This window comes from Uranotaenia lowii, chromosome 2 (assembly GCF_029784155.1).
Source record: "Uranotaenia lowii strain MFRU-FL chromosome 2, ASM2978415v1, whole genome shotgun sequence".
NCBI lineage: Eukaryota > Metazoa > Arthropoda > Insecta > Diptera > Culicidae > Uranotaenia > Uranotaenia lowii.
Genome location: NC_073692.1, coordinates 30,584,032 through 30,602,977, shown reverse-complemented (window position 1 = coordinate 30,602,977; position 18,946 = coordinate 30,584,032). Strand labels below are relative to the sequence as shown.

Genomic DNA, 18,946 nt, shown 5'->3' with positions numbered 1-18,946 from the left:
GGAAACTGCTCTTCGTAGTATTATCACTGTCTTAGTCCCTTTTAGTAACTGCTACCGCAAACTTTGACAGCAGGCCTCATCGGCCAAACATCAAATTCCAGCTGGACTTCACACTCAGATAGCGCCACCTCACTCAATTTCGTGTTCACGAACAATCGTCATCTTCGCCATCGCTACTCTCGTAGTCGCTCTCGTCTCCCAACGTATGCTGACTGGCACCAGAATCGATGATGAATTTTCGTTGATTCTGGTGGCTGATAACCTCAGCATGCAAACGCACAGCATATCTTGCATGTCGTTTTCTGGTAACCCCAGATAAACAATCTCCTGCTTTTAAACAGGTTATGGGCCCAGATACGGCTGGATTTTTGGAAAACCGAGTTAGTGAGAGGGGTACTCTCAAGTTTATCAGACTTGCGGTTAGCAAGTGCTTCAGCAGCCAGGATCGAGAAGGCAGCCAGGAGGCAGAGGACCATCGTAGAGGGCCAGCAACCTGTCGGAAGTCCGCCAACGCAGACACGAGCCAGCGAGATGTCCCAGGCCAGCACGGAGTTTCCACCAGAGGTCGAGTCCGGGGAGGTTCGTGGACCGAGAGGGTTACTCTCAATGCCGTCACGAGCCACGCTGCGGTTAGCATGCGTGAGCTCACGTCCGACGGCCGGGAGCAGTCCCTGGATCCGCAATCGGGCAGCGCAATGGTCAGGAGGCCCACCCCGGATATATTGGGTGGTGCTGATAGCCGAGAGGGTTACTCTCGGCTGGTGTACATAACTGTCAGCAGTTATGAACTGATCCATGCGCAGAGGACCACCAGCGCAGAGGTTCGTCAGCGCAAAGGCCACGAGATGGTCAGCCAGAAGGTGTCACTGGAGTTCGAGGCTCGGAAGACGGTTTCCGAGAGGGTTACTCTCGATGCCGACACAAGCCGAGCTGCGGTAAGCAGCGTGATTTTATTTCCAACGGCCGGGAGGAGGACTCTCGGGATCTGTAACCAGGATTGGTGAGATCTTAATGCTCCAGATGGAGTATTAGCCAAGATTGAAGATTGGAAGAAGCTGTTGGAGAGGGTTACTCTCGTGATGTGGAGCTACGCTGTAGTCGTGCTGGGTGCGCTTAACCAAGCCAACAGTTTGATTTTTCTGTGGCTTAGGAGGAGGTATTTTCGGCGACAGTTACACCCATAGAAGAGGTTGCAAAAATCCAATGTCTATTTAGCACATCTCTGTGCCGATAATGCGCTGAAATGTGCACTGTGCCGAAGATGATATGTTTGAAAAACCGTAACTGGCATAAGGACTCGGCTCCCAACTAAAATGATGCATGACCACTACATTCAAGCAAAACAAGAAAAACATTTAATGGGATTTCGTTCCTGTTGGATAATTCATCCCAGAAACAAGAAAATAAAAACTAAAACCACAGCGCCCGTAGGGAGAATCGAACTCAAATCACCAACCATATGGTCTTGCCAGACCGACATCTTAACCAGTGTACTATTTGAGCTTCATGCAGGAAGAGGGATATTTGTCATAGGCATTCTGCCACCGATCAATCACAAAAGAAACGCACGACAGTGGCTTCCCGGCGTTTGGTCTCCTTTCAAGGTATTCATTTGTCTTGCGATGGAAACGGGAAAGGGAACGGGAGTGGAGGAAACGGGAAACCCATTGAATGAGAACTGTGCTTGCTTACTGCCTGCTATTACATACACACGCTACATATACACAGCTGCTAAAGCCGGGCAGCTTGGCCGGTGCTTGTTTGCCGGTGAATTGAAGGAATATATTCTTGTTGCTTTTGCTACATACACACGCACAGCTTAGCCGTGGTTGTTTGCCGGCAAATTGAATTGAAGGAATGTTTTTGTTTTGTTGCTTTTACTGCATACACACGCACAGCTCGGCCGTGGTTGTTTGCCGGTGGATTGAAGGGATTGAATTAGAAGGATGTTTTTGTTGTTGCTTTTGCTACATTCACACGCACAGTGCTCGGTTCGCTGGCTGCCTGGTGTTGGCCGGTATTTATTTCCATCCTTCTTCGTCTTGTGATGCGATAGGGAGGGACGTGAAAGCGTTTTTATTTTGTTTCTTTCAGACATACGCAATTCGGTTAACTTGGGAGATTAATGCCGGTGGGAGCAAATCGAATCAGCACCGATCGCGTTATCTTCTTGTACCAATGATGCTATGTAATTGACTACACGCCATTGGCACAGAGGCTGAATTTTGGGTGTAGTTGCCAGAAACTTTAGCAACATAGAGTCAGATTGGACGTTTGTTGATGAACTTTGCATTCCGGCTTTTTGTAGCGATAAAAGAGTTGGAGTCAATGATCTTGACTCCAACTCTTTTATCGCTACAAAATGCAGCTTCCATGTCTTCGATGGATGGAAGCTGCTTCGGGTGCTTCGGAGGAGGTGGTTCGGGCGATGGTTAGTCGCTAGCGAATTCTTCCACCTCTTGATTTCTGAGGCATTTTGGGTGAGTCCTGCCGATCGAAGCACCCGAAGCAGCTTCCATCCATCGAAGACATGGAAGTATTGCTCGCGCATACTATACGCAGCACAGCTACAAAGCACGAGAATGATCTTGACTCCAACTCTATTCCACCACTGAAACCTGCGTTTTCAACAAATTCTGATAAGAATACTAAGAAACCTACGTCTAACCTTATACTCTTAAAAATGAAAAGTTCTACCAATTACGGTCACGATTTCAGACTTCAATGCCTTTCGAAAAAAGAATCGTCAATTCCGTCAAGAATGTGAAGATTTCTTTTCGGATCCAGGGAAACCTTTAAAAGTGCCTTTGAAGTTTCCTTCGGTCGCTTTTGTAGACATTTTTTGGTATATTTGGCCGTTAATTGTGCCAATCTTCACATACCACCTGTCGATTTTTTTTTTGGTTTTTGTTTTTTTTTCGGTCGATTGGAGAGGTCATTAATTATGGGTCTTAGACATACCTTTATAGGTACCTATCGACGAGTTCTGTCGATGTCCGTTTTTTTGTGTTTCAATATTTAAAGCTAGAAAAAAAATGAAAACGTTTCGCTGAAAACAAAGCTTTCTTTTAAAAAAAAATTAGGAGATGTCGGCAGATGCTAAATATATAGAAAAATCTTTGTTCCTCGAATTCCTATTTTCTTCGAAACATGTAATTTTTTTGTGCTTATTTTAAATTTTAACCTAAGCTATAACAGAAAGTTTCCCAGAGGAAAACATGTTTCATTCCCTGGAACAGCTGCTGCTTTTGCTCCATTAAGTAGTGCAACAACTTAGCATCGAAATGTCACAAATTTCCTGTTCCTGTGAGCGTAAAATGGCTGAGAACACAAACAGGAAACGGTGTCCTCGGTCGTGTGCCATTCGAATTTCGGGACTAGCAAAATGGGTAGGACGATATGTAATGGAGCCGGTCCACAAATGATTCAATTACGTTCGGTAATGGAATTACGTAGGTATCATTTGCTTAGTGATTGTACTAATTGGCCCGATAGACCGTTAACATTTCCGCCGATCGTTTCGAAAACGATTTCGAATCGTTTAATTGGATTGTGGGGGGAGATTTGTTTCTGAAAAGTTATCAATTTGCTACGGTTTAATACGCTACCCACTAATGATAGATGCTTAAGTTTGGAGTAAACTGATCACATCTTCACATCATGTTTTTGATCCAAACAAGAGCACATGTTTAAACTTAATTCTTTTTTAAAATTACCTTCCGTGTTTTTAATCAAGAACAAAGCCACTTCGTGCAACCGAATCTATCATCACTTTACACAAGCTTTTCGCTCTTTGGTAGAAGTTCCTGAAGACGTTGATTAATTTTGCAGCAAATTGCCTTTCTACAACATTCAGAGACTAAACCAGGCCAGAGAGACCGGGAAGGTTTTCACGGCGAGCAAAAGTTATATCTTCCCTCATGCTGTTTCACTACAAGGTAAGTCCGGAATGTAGTAGGAAAGTGGGTACGTGTAAAGTGATTAATGGGCCAGGAAACAGGTTGCATTATGACGGCGGGCGTTTGGCTTGCAGTTTTACTTACTCAGTTGGAAGAAATGCAGTCGGAGCTTTGGAAACAGTTCATCCAGCGAGAAGCAGTTGGAAGTGAAAATATGGAAACCGTTCGTTGATTTGACTTTTCGTCGGCGGCGTTCATGAATAAATGAAATTAATACCAAAACCGCAAGCGCCGCCTGATGGAATAACAGTAAAGTTTCTTGAACTGGGAGCTCAAAAAACTTTCAGCTGTTGAAATCAAAACTGTCAGATCTGTCCATTGCGGTGATAAACTTTGGAATCTTGAAGTGGATTTATGGTTTCGAATTCCAGTTTTATGCATCTCTCGACTGGAACCATCTTTTTTTTTATTGCAAACTTCGAGATACAAAAGTTAAACTAAGCTGAATTTGGGCAACCGAGGGCTTTCGATTAACTATTTTGAATTGGTCCGGTTGTTTTTTTTTACTAGGGTGGTTTAAGCTATTCAGAGTTAAAAAAAACAAAGCTAAAAAAAACAAACTGGCAAATTTTTAAAAAAAATCCAAAAATGATAAAAGGACTTTAAAAAAAGTTAAAATGACAAAAGTGGTGGTAGTGACGAAAATGACAAATAAAATGAAAATCATTATTAAAAATTAAAAATAAAAAAAAATCTAAAATGGCTGAATTGCAAAACTTTCAAAACTGAAAGAAATAGATATCTTCATCCGGTGGTATTTTTTTTTTAAATTTCTGTAATGCTAGTTATTCCTGTCATTTGGTAATTTCGTTATTGTTGTCACTTTAGTTGTTTTGTTACATTTGTTATTTTTGTCATATTTCGAATTCTTTTCATTTTGAATATTTGAAACATTTTTATCATTGTTATTATTTTGGCAAATATGAGCCGTTTCAAATAAAGATATTATAAAAAAATATTTTTATCAGTTTTGATATTGCTGTAGCTTGGTATTTTTTCTTTTATTCTTGCCGTCCTTTATAATTGAAATCATAATATTGTTTCGAATTTCAGTCATTTAATTTAATTTTATTGATTTCTTCCAGTTTTTTGTAGAGCACTGATGTGGTCTAGCGGATAGATTGAGAGGTGCCAGGTGGTTTTGTCAAAATTCAGGACATCGTAATGGTAAAAAATTTCAGAACACCACTAGATTTTTGGAGGAAACATGCAGCTCTGATTAGATTGCGTAAATAAAGGTGCTGTAAACGCCTTAATTTATGCAACTTAAGCGAGCAGAATCTTAGTTGGACTGCAGTTTATATCGAAACACACCAATCAAATATCATCCGAACCGATGATTTTCACCGGTTGAAGGGGATAAGCTTATTTATTACAGATTTGATTGATTTCATCATTTAACTACAAATTCAATCATAATAAACATTTTTTTCTGAATCTCAGGACAATTCAGGAAATGTTTAAGAACATTTTTAAAAATGAGGACAATTATTTCTTTTTAGAAAACGAACGGGCTGTGGCAAGTTCAAAAGTTTTTAAAAATCAAGACGGTCTCTCGAAAATCAGGACAAATCCTGAAAAATCATGGCACTGGCACCCCTGGCTCTCGGTATCGAAAATAACTATATGTAATGAATATGAATATTTCAGATGAAATGCATCTGGGTGCATCTGAAGAGATTATTGCAAGCGGAGTGGATTGCCAACCATTGTAGGTCTCTAAAGGTTGCATGCCTTCCCTCGACGTACGATTGGCCGTGGATCATCATCTTTGCCAGTTGTTTTTAACCTTTGCTAGTTCGAGTTCTTTTTCCAATTTAAAAAAAATTGATACATGAGAAACATATTGTGTCTTTTGATATGGCTCAGTTGGCAAGTAAGTTGCCTTCCGAGCCGATGTTCGCGAGTTTGAGCCTTAATAAGTTTATCAATAACTGTCCGGCAGCTACAACGTTGATATAAAGTCGCAAATGCTATAAAGATGGTGAAACGGCTATAATAGGAACCAAAAAACAATGAGATACATGTACATGAAGTGTGTCAAATTGCATTTTTTTTTCGAATTTCAAAAACTTTCTTGTCTAAAAGTTTTTTTTCGGTCAAAATGAACGACAGAATTTTTAAACATTTTTCAAATCAGATTTAGGTACCCGTGCACAGTGGTTCAAAATAAAAAAAATTGGAAAAAATTAGTATAAAGCTTTTTGTTGAAGATTATAGGCGGAAAGCTGAAAAAATATGAAATTGAATTTTTTTTTCAAAGTTTGTTACTTTTTCTATAATTGCCAAATAGGGTTTGAACTTTATACTGAAAAATTGAATATTTTTCAATTATTTATAAATAGGGTGATTTGCCAATCGTTGTCCCCTAACCCATTGTTGCACAGCATGACTTAAATTGTCAATATTTCAGCTGTTTTTCAACTTTTCCACAAAAATAATACTGAATCATGTAATTCGGAATGTTTTCTGATGAAATAAGGCTTTTGTGTTATTTTCTGCTGGTAAGTGTGTATCTTACGACAGTTTTAATTTTTCTTGTTTTTTTCGCGCGGTGCTTGTGCTAATTGTTATGAAAAACCTTAACATTCTTTCTATGGCAAATAAGGTTTTACTTCAGAACAAAACATTTTTCGTATCAGTTTTCTATACGAAACGTTTGTTGAACAATTTTAACACCATGATTTTGAAAAAAAAATGATCCATACTTAACCAGAAAATATGTTGGATCGTGCAACAATTGGTTCGCTCAATCTCCTCCTGCCCCATTGTTGTATATAATTCCGCTGCAAAATTTGTTTGGAAATTTCAAATTTCTAAATTCGTATACCTCCAATAACTTTGTTTGGTTGTTTTTACAGCTAAAAATAGCTAAAAATTTTGGAAGCGATTGATTAAGTCTTGAATTATAACAACGTGTTTTGAATTAGTAAGAAGGCTTGTACGGAAAAACCCAAATTTTCATTCAAAAACCATCAGAGATGTACAGAAAGTTCAAAAAACATAATTTTGTATTTTTTGAATTTTCTTGGTTCTTGCAATACATTGCATGTGAACAAAAACTAAACCTAACTTGTACCCCAAAAATGATATTCGTTGTCATTCAAAAAATTCAAAATAGGTAAATATTTTTTAATTTTAGTGTTTTGACAGCTAATTTGAAAGCTGGTTAACCGAATGAAAATAATATACTGCTTTGCATAGCCAATAAGTGTGATGATTTAAAACTTTCGCAAAAACATGTCATGAAATTATTGAAAGCTTCAGAAAGCAAATCCTACAATTTTACAATACTTTTCAATGGATTACGAGTTTATATTTCGAAATGGTTATAAATTTTTTCATGAAATACTTTGCTTCTTCTTATGCTGGCAAAAAATTAATCTTAGGAATAGGCAAAATCAATAATTTAAAACAAAATTCATTTCAAACTTATTTGAATTTCTTGTATATGCGAAAAGTTCTTCTTGCATACAAATTGTCATACAAAATTGAACACGTTCATTGACTACATGCAACTAAAACAACTCGAATTGTCTATTGATATGAAAATTTTTTTTCTGAATAAGTGAATATTGAGGTACGTTTAACTAGTAATTTGAGTAAATTTTGTGCTTTAATTGAATATTTTCCACTCAGAATTTTCACATTTTTTGCACATAATGTTGATTTTAAATAATTAATTCAATAATTCAAAGACACTTTATATATCCATCCATAAGTTTATTTTTCCTACCGTCCAATCTTAAAAATGAAGTTTTGAAATTATTAAACTCATTGAAAAAACTTATGTATGTATGAAAGTCGGGCAATTTGCATTGTCTGAAAAGTGTCAAAGTCAACTAAACTGCATTGGCTTTGAGAGACTACTTTTTTATTAGATTTATTTCGAAATCCTTTATCCCGACCATTTACAAATAAACCCACTTATATGTAAAAGATATTTAAATCAATTAACTTTTCGAAAAAAAAAATCTTATACAAAATTGTATATCATGAGTATAAATCAGTCAAATGATCTGAATCTTTGGGCGTGGTTGTGTCCATTTTCAAGTTTTTTTAAAATTGAGATTCATTATGTATAAAACGATCGACTTCCAAGTGAGTCCTAAAGCATTTGTTTTATAAAATCGCATATTCTTCATAGGGGTAAAAGGGGGCAAAACAGATCACGTTCTCTATTTTTTTTTCACCGGTTAGCAGCCACTTAAAAATTAAGCATAAAATACCTTTCAGTTCATTCTATGGGATTTTAAAGACATAAAATTTAATGTTGGTATGACATATAAAGAAAAAGGCTCAACACTGGGTAAATTAGGTTAAATAACACTCCACTCAAATGGCTTCGGGTAAATTAAGGGGTGGATTTGAGTTTCTGAGAAAACTTCACAAATGCTATTCCAGACACTCAAACCGGCGGCTTTGTGTTTTTTAGGCCGAATTGGAATTGGAATGTGCATTGGATGGTTTATATAGAAGACTCCTCCTCCTCCTCCCCTCATAAGGGCCCGTCTAAAAATTAGATTGCATTTGAACTAGGAGTTCTCATAATAAGTTTCGACCTCATGGTGACTGATTTTGGAAATGTGCAACCATTGGAAAAAATCGGACAACATTATGCACGACACAAAATTTGCCTGTGCAACTATTGGGCACAGATAAGCTGTTTCAAATGATTTTTTAAATTTTTATGTCTTATTTTTCAAACACTTAATCTTTTGGATCTTGTTGACCAATCCTGTATTATTGCATCGACGAGAAAAATCGAGTGAATTTGGATGAAATGACGAAAATACAGCATAAACACCAAAATCATGTGCTTAGCTGTGCAACGATTGGCAAATCACCCTATTTTTGTTAAAAATAAGTATGGGATCCAAAAATTTTCTAGTTTAGTTGTATTAATACTAAAACTGATTTTTTATGGTGAAGTTGCATACATATATCGAAGCAAACAATGCTTGGTTTACTCTGTATAAATACTTTAAAATTTTCATTTTTTAATAAAACCTTGTTCCACTTAATACAATGTCTATTCAAAATAAAGCAAAAAGTAGCAGTTGATTTTAAGATATGTTTTTGATGAGGCTTTCATCTATCCAACGGTATATAATTTATCACGACGATCGGCAGCGCAAGCTATATTTTTGTTCCGAAAAATAAATAGAGTAAATCTAAAAATTTGTATCCTCAAATTTTGGGTTCTCAATCATGCGAAACTTCATTAGTTCATGATATTGAGGATGTTTTTCATCTTAAAACTGTAAAATAGATTATAATTTATCACTCCGGTATAGACATTTAAGAATTTTCAAAAATATAGATGCCATTTTTAATTGTTTGGAGTAAACAATAAAAAATCCTACTTTTTATTTTTGTGTTTCAGTTGTCGTACTTGTTCGTTTCATGGAAGGTGTATAAAAAGTCCTAAAAAATATATAATTAAGGCTATGCTCATTTAGTATCCGGGCACTTTATTTCGGTGATAGCTACGTTACTAGAGCTCGGATATGTAAAACTTTAGTAGCGTTGTGCTGGTTATGAAAAGGACTATCTAGCCTATTTTTGATAGATTTTTAAGTTAACGTGTGTTTGAGATATTTGCGATGCAAAAAGACATGGTAAAAATAATTTTGCACAAATTTGCTCCTTTTACGCATTTTGCGCCTCGAAAACTCTTCATTGTTGAATTGAAAGCTCATGAACTGTTGATTCTTTCTAATTTTTTTTTGGCTCAAAAGGTTAAGAAGTATAAGGAGCCACTTTAGGATGCTCACGAAGTTCAAACCATGCATCGGAGTGGGACCCTTAGTCTCAAATATGGGTTAAATACTATGGTTATTGAGAATAACTAGAAGTAGACCGCTTAACTATGCAGTAAATCCGTTTCCGGCTGGCAAAAAGTGTTGCCTAACTAGTAGACACCGATTAAATAACTAATGATAAGCAGTTCCATGGATCGCAATCTGTGCAACCGGTTTTTACGCAATGTGACAGATGTGTTCTGACGAACAAAGAAATTTATTATACAACCGAATTTAAGAAGTCAAATTTTTCGAGATGTCTACTCATAAAAAGGTTCGAACCAGATTCCAATTTGTTTTTCCAGGTGAATTTGTTCAAAATATCATGGTTTGGCAAAGGTTTTGCTTCTGTGGTAAAAAAATTAAATCAATACATGACTGAAAAAAGTGTGCAAAGATAAAAAAGAGATTTTATGAAAAAGTTCGAGTATTTCTTGAAATCATTGATAAATATATTTTTTTATATTTTTACATTAAATGTCATATTATCCCCTTCATTTACTCCATAGAAAGTATTCCGATCAAATGAATGGTTTTTAAAATACACACGTTTGTAACTGCCCGGATACTAAATGATCATAGCCTTACATCATAACGTTCCTTGTATATTGAAGATTCGATTCCAATATAAAAAATTTGGTCGTCGCTGGCTTGAAAAATGGACTTTTTCCCAGCTTTTTGGAGAGATTCACTTTGACAAGTCTGTCACTCACAAGACTGACTTTGTTTTGTGTAGTGTTGCCAAAAATACAAAAATTGCCATAGATTTTTTTTTATTTATCTTGAGTGTTGTCGAACACAAATATTATTTTATTTTATTTTCACAAAATTTGATTTATTTTCTGCATGTCCTTCGTCTCATCTCTACATCCCTTCTTTCCTCTATTTTCAATTAAAACTTTATTTATACATATCGAATTTTGTTTTTTTTTGTCTAAAAAAAATTATCTTCAAAATATCCTTGATTTTGATTCCATATTCCACATATTTAAGGCTATGATCATTTAGTATCCGGGCACTTTATTTCGGTGATAGCTACGTTAATAGAGCTCGGATATGCAAAACTTTAGTAGCGTTGTGTTGGTTATGAAAATGACTATCGTGCCTATTTTTGATAGATTTTTAAGCTTACGTGTGTTTGAGATATTTACGACTCAAAAAGACATGTTAAAAATATTTTTGCACAAATTTGCTCCTTTTACGCATGTTGCGCCTCGAAAACTCTTCATTATTGACTTGAAAGCTCATGAACTGTTGATTTTTTCTGTTTTTTTTTCGATCAAATGGTTAAGAAATATAAGGCACCACTCCAGGATGGTCACGAAGTTCAAACCAAGCATCTTAGTGGAACCCTTGATCTTTAATATGGTAAAAAGTCTATGGTTATTGAGGATAACTGAATGCAGACTCCTTAAATAATGCAAAAAATCCATTTCCGGCAGGTAAAAAGTGTTGCCTGACTAGTAGACACCAAGTAAATAACTAATAATGAACAGTTCCAAAGATTGTAATCTGTGCATCCGGGTTTTACGCAATATGACAGATGTGTTCTGATGGACAAAAAAATTTATATTATAACTGGATTTAAGAGATCAAATTCATCGAGATGCCTACTCATGAAAAGGTTTCAACACGATTCCAATTGGTTTTTCCAGGTGAGTTTGTGTAAAATAGCATGATTTTGCAAAAGATTTGCTTCTGTGGTAAAAAAATTAAATCAATACATGACTGAAAAAAGTGTGCAAAGATAAAAAAGAGATTTTATGTAAAAGTCAGAGTATTTCTTGAAATCATTGATAAATATATTTTTTTTATATTTTTACATTAAATTTCATATTAAAACCTTAATTTCCTCCATAGAAAGTTTTTCGATCAAATGAATAGTTTTTAAAATACACACGTTTGTAACTGCCCGGATACTAAATGATCATAGCCTTATTCCCCATCCTATAAATTTTATTTTATTTCTGCATATTCATCTCATCTCTTTATTCCTTCTCAACTCTTTCTCAATAGAATCTTTTATTTACAGAATTTTGTTTTTCTAAAATAAATAATGTCTGGTAATCCACCATGGGTGCACGTATTCACCTCAGCTTTTGCATCAGTATGTGCTCACATGCATTCTTTAGACTCCTCTCTTTTATGATACCGCACCACTTTTTTATTTCTCTTTCGCTCAAAATGTTTGCCGCTTTTTTAAATTGTTTAAAATTTGCGTATAAACAAACCAAAAACATAAAAAGATACATGAAACCATAAATGCAAAACAGAACTACAGAAGTAAAACGTAATGAGAGAAAACTGCCATAAAATTTATTACGAGATAGACACAAGAACCAAAATTAAAATGAAACGAAATGTTGGCCAAATAAAAAAAAATTAAATATGTAAACGACTTGACTAACATTCTCTCTCTTTTTTTTGCATCGCATACATATATCGTACTTAATATACCTGAATTCTTCTTGCCCACTTTTCTCGTCATCCCTCTCAGCTCCCAGAAATTCATTATTTCTAACTTTTTGTTCTTTACTTTTCACTTCAAAAGCTTATCTCACTTTAACTTTCTACTTTTAGATTATTTCAATTTTTTGCTTTTCATTTTAGCTTAGCTTGTTTGACTACTCATATCCACCTTAAATCATTTAATCCGAAATGCTTCATTTATCAATAACAGTTTTCAGAAATACGATAATTTTTTATTGTTTCTATAAAAATTAAACATTGTATTATATCCATTCATTCAAACGCATTTCGAATTTCATGATCGCTGGCGTGGCTAAGCAGAACAAGTTCCACATCGCCAATGGTTGCTACTCCGTGATTGATCGAGGCCATCAATTTTGTGCAAAGTCCAACAGAATGGTGTTTGGGATTAACAGTACATTCTCAGTGCACAAAACTCATGCTCTCCCTTTAAAAAAGATCAATAACGGCGCCGGCCACGTCCTAGTAGTCAATGAGGGACAGAGGAAGGAATGTTAGTAAGATACTCTTTTGGTTCAACTTGCAACCCCTTATCTTCGTGTATCTTAAAAATTCATTTTCAAGGAATCAAAAACAGAGGTACGCAAGTATCACCAGCTAAGGAAACCGTCTGTACGTCTGCGAATCTATATTCAAGTATCAAAGGAAAGGTTCATGTTAGTAAAGGAAAGGTATAGATCAGGATCCATTTTGGTAAATGGTACGACCTTGGGGTTTTCCTACACCTTCTGTGCTCCTAGTCGTTTCCTATTGAAACTCCTGTTTCTGTCTTGAGGCCTGTTGAAAAAAGAATCAGTGATGACAGTGCTTTTTCAATAGCACTTGTTCTTGCCGTATAGTGCACAATTTCAACAAAAAAGGACTTAGCGATAATTAAACCTGATAAAACTAGCTCATTTTCCTCAAACTAGATCCTATAGCATCAACGAACTTGCAGAACGGCTAAATTATTCTAATTAAGTTTTTTTTCAATAAAATTAAATACAATAATACAATAATATCATTTTCATTTTTCCCATCTCTTGCTTGATAATTCAAAACAGCCGTTCTGTAGATTCCTTAATGCTTTTCTAAACTCGGGCCTCATTATTTAGATATTCTTGTTTCAATAAGCAAGTTTAGCGTTATTTAAATACGTAAAATGAATGTATCATTTTATTAAAATTTACACGTTCTCGAGTTTAAAAAAAAACCGTAGTTTGTTTCATCTATATATATAAAAATGAATGTTTGTCTGTCTGTCTGTTCCCTATAGACTCGGAAACAATTGAACCGATCATCGTCAAAATTGGCAACTGAGGGTTTTTGAGGCCGGGGATGGTTTCTGTAATAGTCAAAACTCCATCCGACCTAAGGGAGGGGGGGCTTCCATACAAAATTTGTAGTTTTTCGAAACAAATTAAAGTCATGACATCCATTTTCTCGAGATTTTTTCTTCCTTTGGGCGGTTTGTTTTTCGTCTCCATGGTCGAGGCGTCGCGAGCCAACGTCGCAAGAGGATAGTAACCCAGGCATAGCATACTGATCAGTGGGAATATTTTGGCGCGTATTTCTCAACCAAGCATATTTTCAATGAAAGGGGTGGCGATATGAAGCCTTAATGTGATTTTTTTTTCTACTTGATTCCTAGCTCATTTGTACAGCACATGGTTATGAATGACGCCTAGATGAGACCCAGATTGACATTTTGCCGATCGAATAAAACATTAAATTTTTTTTTGACAAAATCTGAAATTGAAAAGTCATGGATTTTCTTTTATTTGAGGGGTTTGTTTTTCGTCTCTATGGTCAAGCAAACGTCGTCGCAAGTGAATAGTAACTAAAGCATACTGTTCATTGATCGCTGGAAAAATTTAACAATCAGGCGCCTGTTTCTCAACCAGCCTAACTCAACCTACCAACCTATGTTCCTTATGCAAGTGGGGGCGATATGCAACCTAGATGTGTTTGTTCTTGCTTAATTGCACGTGGTAATAAATGACGCCTAGATGTGACACGAATTGGTATTTTATCAATAGAATCAAATCCAATTGTACGATTTGCAAAAATACTTCCATATCGTGTTAATATAGGTAGCATTTGTTGTATAAAAAATATACATTTAGTTCTGATGCTAATGGAATAATTGGTATGACACTTTGCAGACAATTGAAAAAAAAAATACAGAAACTTTTTTTTTAAATAATTCTAGAAAAAACATCATACTTTGCTTACATACTAATTTAAGTACGTACTTAACTTGAAAAGTTTTTTGTGTTACATGGCTGCATAAAAGAGAGTTTTGATCCGCTTCCTTTTTGAAAAGTGAGACTTTAGAACTGATATTCATTTGGAAGCAAATTTTGTTTTGAGAAATTTTTTGTATACCCTTAAAGTGTTAAAAATAATATTCCCTCCTGTCAACTGGCGTGGGGATGGGGCAAGAGCAAACATTAAACTTTTAAGAAATCCATCCTCAAAATGATTCAATATGTTGTAAAGACCAGAAGGGGTATTCCGAATGTTGAAACTGAAGCGGATATTTAAAATTCTTAGAACAGCATTCGTTAGAAATGGATTAACAAACATAAATTCATACTGCAGGAATACTGCAGATATATCAATGAAACTTAATAAAACAAACACACAGAAATACGTATTGAATCCATTTTAAAGCCATTACTCGACGCATCTGAAAATAAGCTTTGCATTGACACTTGCCCCAATATACGAGAAAAATGTAATCTTAGAAATTTGTTTTAACAAACATTTTTGAATATTTGACTTTTAAAGAGAAAATGAAAAACGCTGAGAATTTATTATTGATGCAACTGATATTTTTTTAAATATTTATATTTTTTGCTTGAATAAATTTATTAAAAAAAGAAATATGCGCTGTAAAAAATCGATAATTTTCAAATCATGATAAGTTCTGTTCGGGAAAACTTCAAGTTGCAATATATCATGTCCACGAGTGTGTCATATGGCGAAGAATTTTTTTAACATAATTTTGGCGAAAAAAAGGATAGATATTCAAACTGCTTCGAAGGGCGAGGATGGTGAAAAAAAGCTGTTTGAAAATGGTTTTTTTTCAAAAAAGCGTTCCCATCGTTTTTTTTTCAAATTTCTATAGCTTATTTTTTCAGCTTCAAAAAATACACCATCTAAAGCTTATCAGGAGCTGTAGTGCTCATAATATAGAATATACGGAATACACTCAAAAACCTGTCCCGATTCACGCTATTGATCGGTTTTCAAAATTCTATCTCCATAAAGTACAAAATGCAATAAATTCCAATATCCGATTCATTTTCTTTCAATTAGAAATTTATTTAAACTCGAGCCGGGTAAATCAGCCTACCTTCTTCAAGCAGTGGGGGCCAGAATTGGGGAGGTCCCATGTAAGTTTCAGGTAAAGAGCTTCTAAAAGAAGGGGCCATATTTTGGGTTGTTTTTTGCGTACGGATATTTGGTATAACTCAAAAAAAGATGTAGTAAATGTTTTTATGAAAGTTCGTAACTTCCCACTTTGGAAAAAAATGTGGAAAATCCATAAATTTTGACATTATTTAAGTCATTATGAAGCTTTAAAAACAGAGTACAAATTTCAGATCTTTAAAAACAAATTTGGAGATCAAGTTTCAGTAAATAATATATACCATCTTTGAATTGCAATTTGGAACTCCAGCTACAGCTCTCATTTAAAAGTTGTTGGTTCTGAACTATGATGAGGTTTGATTTAAAAAAATGCTAACAAAATCTAAAATTGAATTATTTTTTTACAAATTACATTTATTTTTGGAAGGTGTAGCAAAGCACACCGGGTCCGCTAGTGCTTAAATAAAAATTCCTCAGAATCTGTTTAAGACATACTTAAACTTGAAAAAATATTTGTTTTTCTTTTGACGGTAAAAATTAAATACAAGATTTGGAATTTTGTATGGATTTTCTAATTGACAACTGAGTTATTTACTCTTAAAAATCCTCTTAGGATTATATTTCTCAACTTGAATTTGATCAAAAGAAGAATTGCACTCTTTGGAACATATAGTATTTTGTTTTTACAAATGATTGAATTGCTGAAATTAGACCTGCTGTAATCTTTTCTTCCTGAATTCATATTTTGAGAAGGGCTTGATATTTTTATTGATTTGGTTTTAAATTATTATATTAATTTTTTGATTCCACGAATTGACAATAATACATTATTTTTCAATATGCATTTAAACCTTGAACATGAGCTTTATATCAATTAAGCCCACCTATGGCCAAAGCTTTAACCACTTATTTTATAATTGTCCACAAACCTGTCACTAAGGATCTTCAAACTTTGACATCAAAATAATAAGTGTGTCATAATTTAACCCAACACACAATTTTACATATACACTGCCGGCCAAAAGTTTGGGATCACCCACTAAAAAACATGCAAATTTTGATCGTTCATATCTCAGCCGTCTTAGGACATATTGAAAATCTTCTGATCTCCTTTGAAAGATAATGAGCAATAGCTATCTCGGAGGTATTTTGCCCAAATATAATGTTTTAGTTTTGAACTTTAAACTTAACCTAAAGTTATAACATTTTCAAAAAATCGCACTCAATATTCAAAGCCGATCATCTCGGGATAGGGTGGACCAAATCTCAAAATTTGAGTGGCATTAGAATTCCTGTTCTTTACTTCTCAAAACACAATCAAAAAATTTTTTGAAAAAATTCAAAAACGTATTTTTAATTAATAAAATAGACACTTGAGTTGTCGTCCAAAAGTTTGGGATCACCTCTTTGTATGGTGAGTTTGGGATCATTCTTATAAAAACATGCAAATTTATTTTATTCATATCTTTCTCATCTAACATCGTATTGCAGATCTGAAAGGTTCATTTGGAAGCTAAGGAATTGTTATTTTTTAACAAATTCATTCAAAAATTATATTTTGAAGTGATAACCATAAAAAAATCACCTGAAATTTATTGTTTTTTTGAAAGTTTCCAGATTTTTTTTATAGTTCTCACCTTAAAATATAATTTTTGAATGAATTTATTAAAAAACAACAATTCCTAAGCTTCCAAATGAACCCTTCAGATCTGCAATACGATGTTAGATGAGAAAGATATGAATAAAATAAATTTGCATGTTTTTATAAGAATGATCCCAAACTCACCATACAAAGAGGTGATCCCAAACTTTTGGACGACAACTCAAGTGTCTATTTTATTAATTAAAAATGCGTTTTTGAATTTTTTCAAAAATTTTTTTGATTGTGTTTTGAGAAGTAAGGAACAGGAATTCTAATGCCACTCAAATTTTGAGATTTGGTCCACCCTATCCCGAGATGATCGGCTTTGAATATTGAGTGCGATTTTTTGAAAATGTTATAACTTTAGGTTAAGTTTAAAGTTCAAAACTAAAACATTATATTTGGGCAAAATACCTCCGAGATAGCTATTGCTCATTATCTTTCAAAGGAGATCAGAAGATTTTCAATATGTCCTAAGACGGCTGAGATATGAACGATCAAAATTTGCATGTTTTTTAGTGGGTGATCCCAAACTTTTGGCCGGCAGTGTATACTTTTACTAGCTAATTAATTATTTTTATTTTCTTTATTTAAAATATTTTCGGTGTATTTTTTGATGACAGCTGAAAGCATTTTTTATATTTTGCATCTTCGATAACATGGTATTTCATTACTACTTTAATTCAATATGATTGGTGCATTGCGACTCTTGGTAGAATACTTCCAAAAAAGTTCTCATACTATTTCTTTTTTAAGATCTGCATATCATGTGCGTTTAGTGTGTTTTTAAAAATGCTGTGCCCTAAATTAAAATACCTAATAACATATCTTAACGTTTTACTTTCGTAAAAAATCTGTATTATAAATGCCAAAATATAGCATATTTTAAAGTTCCTGTCTGTATGTATGTTCTTGTTTGAAAAATCCCTATTTAGTTTCTAAATTAGACATTGACTGTTAGTGATTCTTATGTCTTGAAAACATTTTATAATTTAACTACAAAATACGGCAAAACATGAGCGTCATTTAACATACAGTTCCACTCCCATTTAAATAATTTCTTAAAATCCTCCCAACTACTAAAAGCTTCTAGAACTGGTGATAGAAAAAGAGAACTTCTGAATTATTGATAATATGCTCTTAGATTTGATTTGGTATCACTAATCATACAGCGTATAATAAAATCTGCCATGATTTCTCAAAAGTTTAAAAAGATATTTGGTCATAAAACAATCTGGAAAACCGAAATAATTGCTCGCTGGAAAAATGACGCTTAAAATAATAAATAATCCAGAATTTACACCACATTGTATAGTGTTTCCTCCGCAACATAATAAATTAAAAGGAAAAAAAGAACATAATGCCCCATATTTAAGTTAAACATTTTCCTTTCTGATACGTTGTATAAATATTCATAAAACTGAATTTAATTACGGGCATTTTTGTGAATATAATTGATTTGCAAGTAAATGACGTATATTTTGGGGACAAAACTTATGATTTTTTAGTGTTTATTGAAATACTAACGAAATAAAAAGGATTTTTCAAATGTTCTGAAGAAATTATCGGAGAGTATCTATTTTGAAGATGGAAAATATTTTTGATAATGAACAATATCCTTTTTGAGTCTAGATTAACTAGTTTCTGAAGACTAAACATGGCATCTATTCCGCATCCAACTTGCAGTGATAATA

At 34.2% G+C, this 18,946-nt stretch overlaps 1 protein-coding gene across 1 annotated transcript in view; it reads right to left on the bottom strand.

Annotated features, from left to right (window-relative positions):
* LOC129741191 (uncharacterized) overlaps positions 1 to 18,946 on the bottom strand; it is a 302,643-nt gene that overhangs the window by 155,484 nt on the left and 128,213 nt on the right. The gene's annotated exons all lie outside the window — the stretch shown is intronic.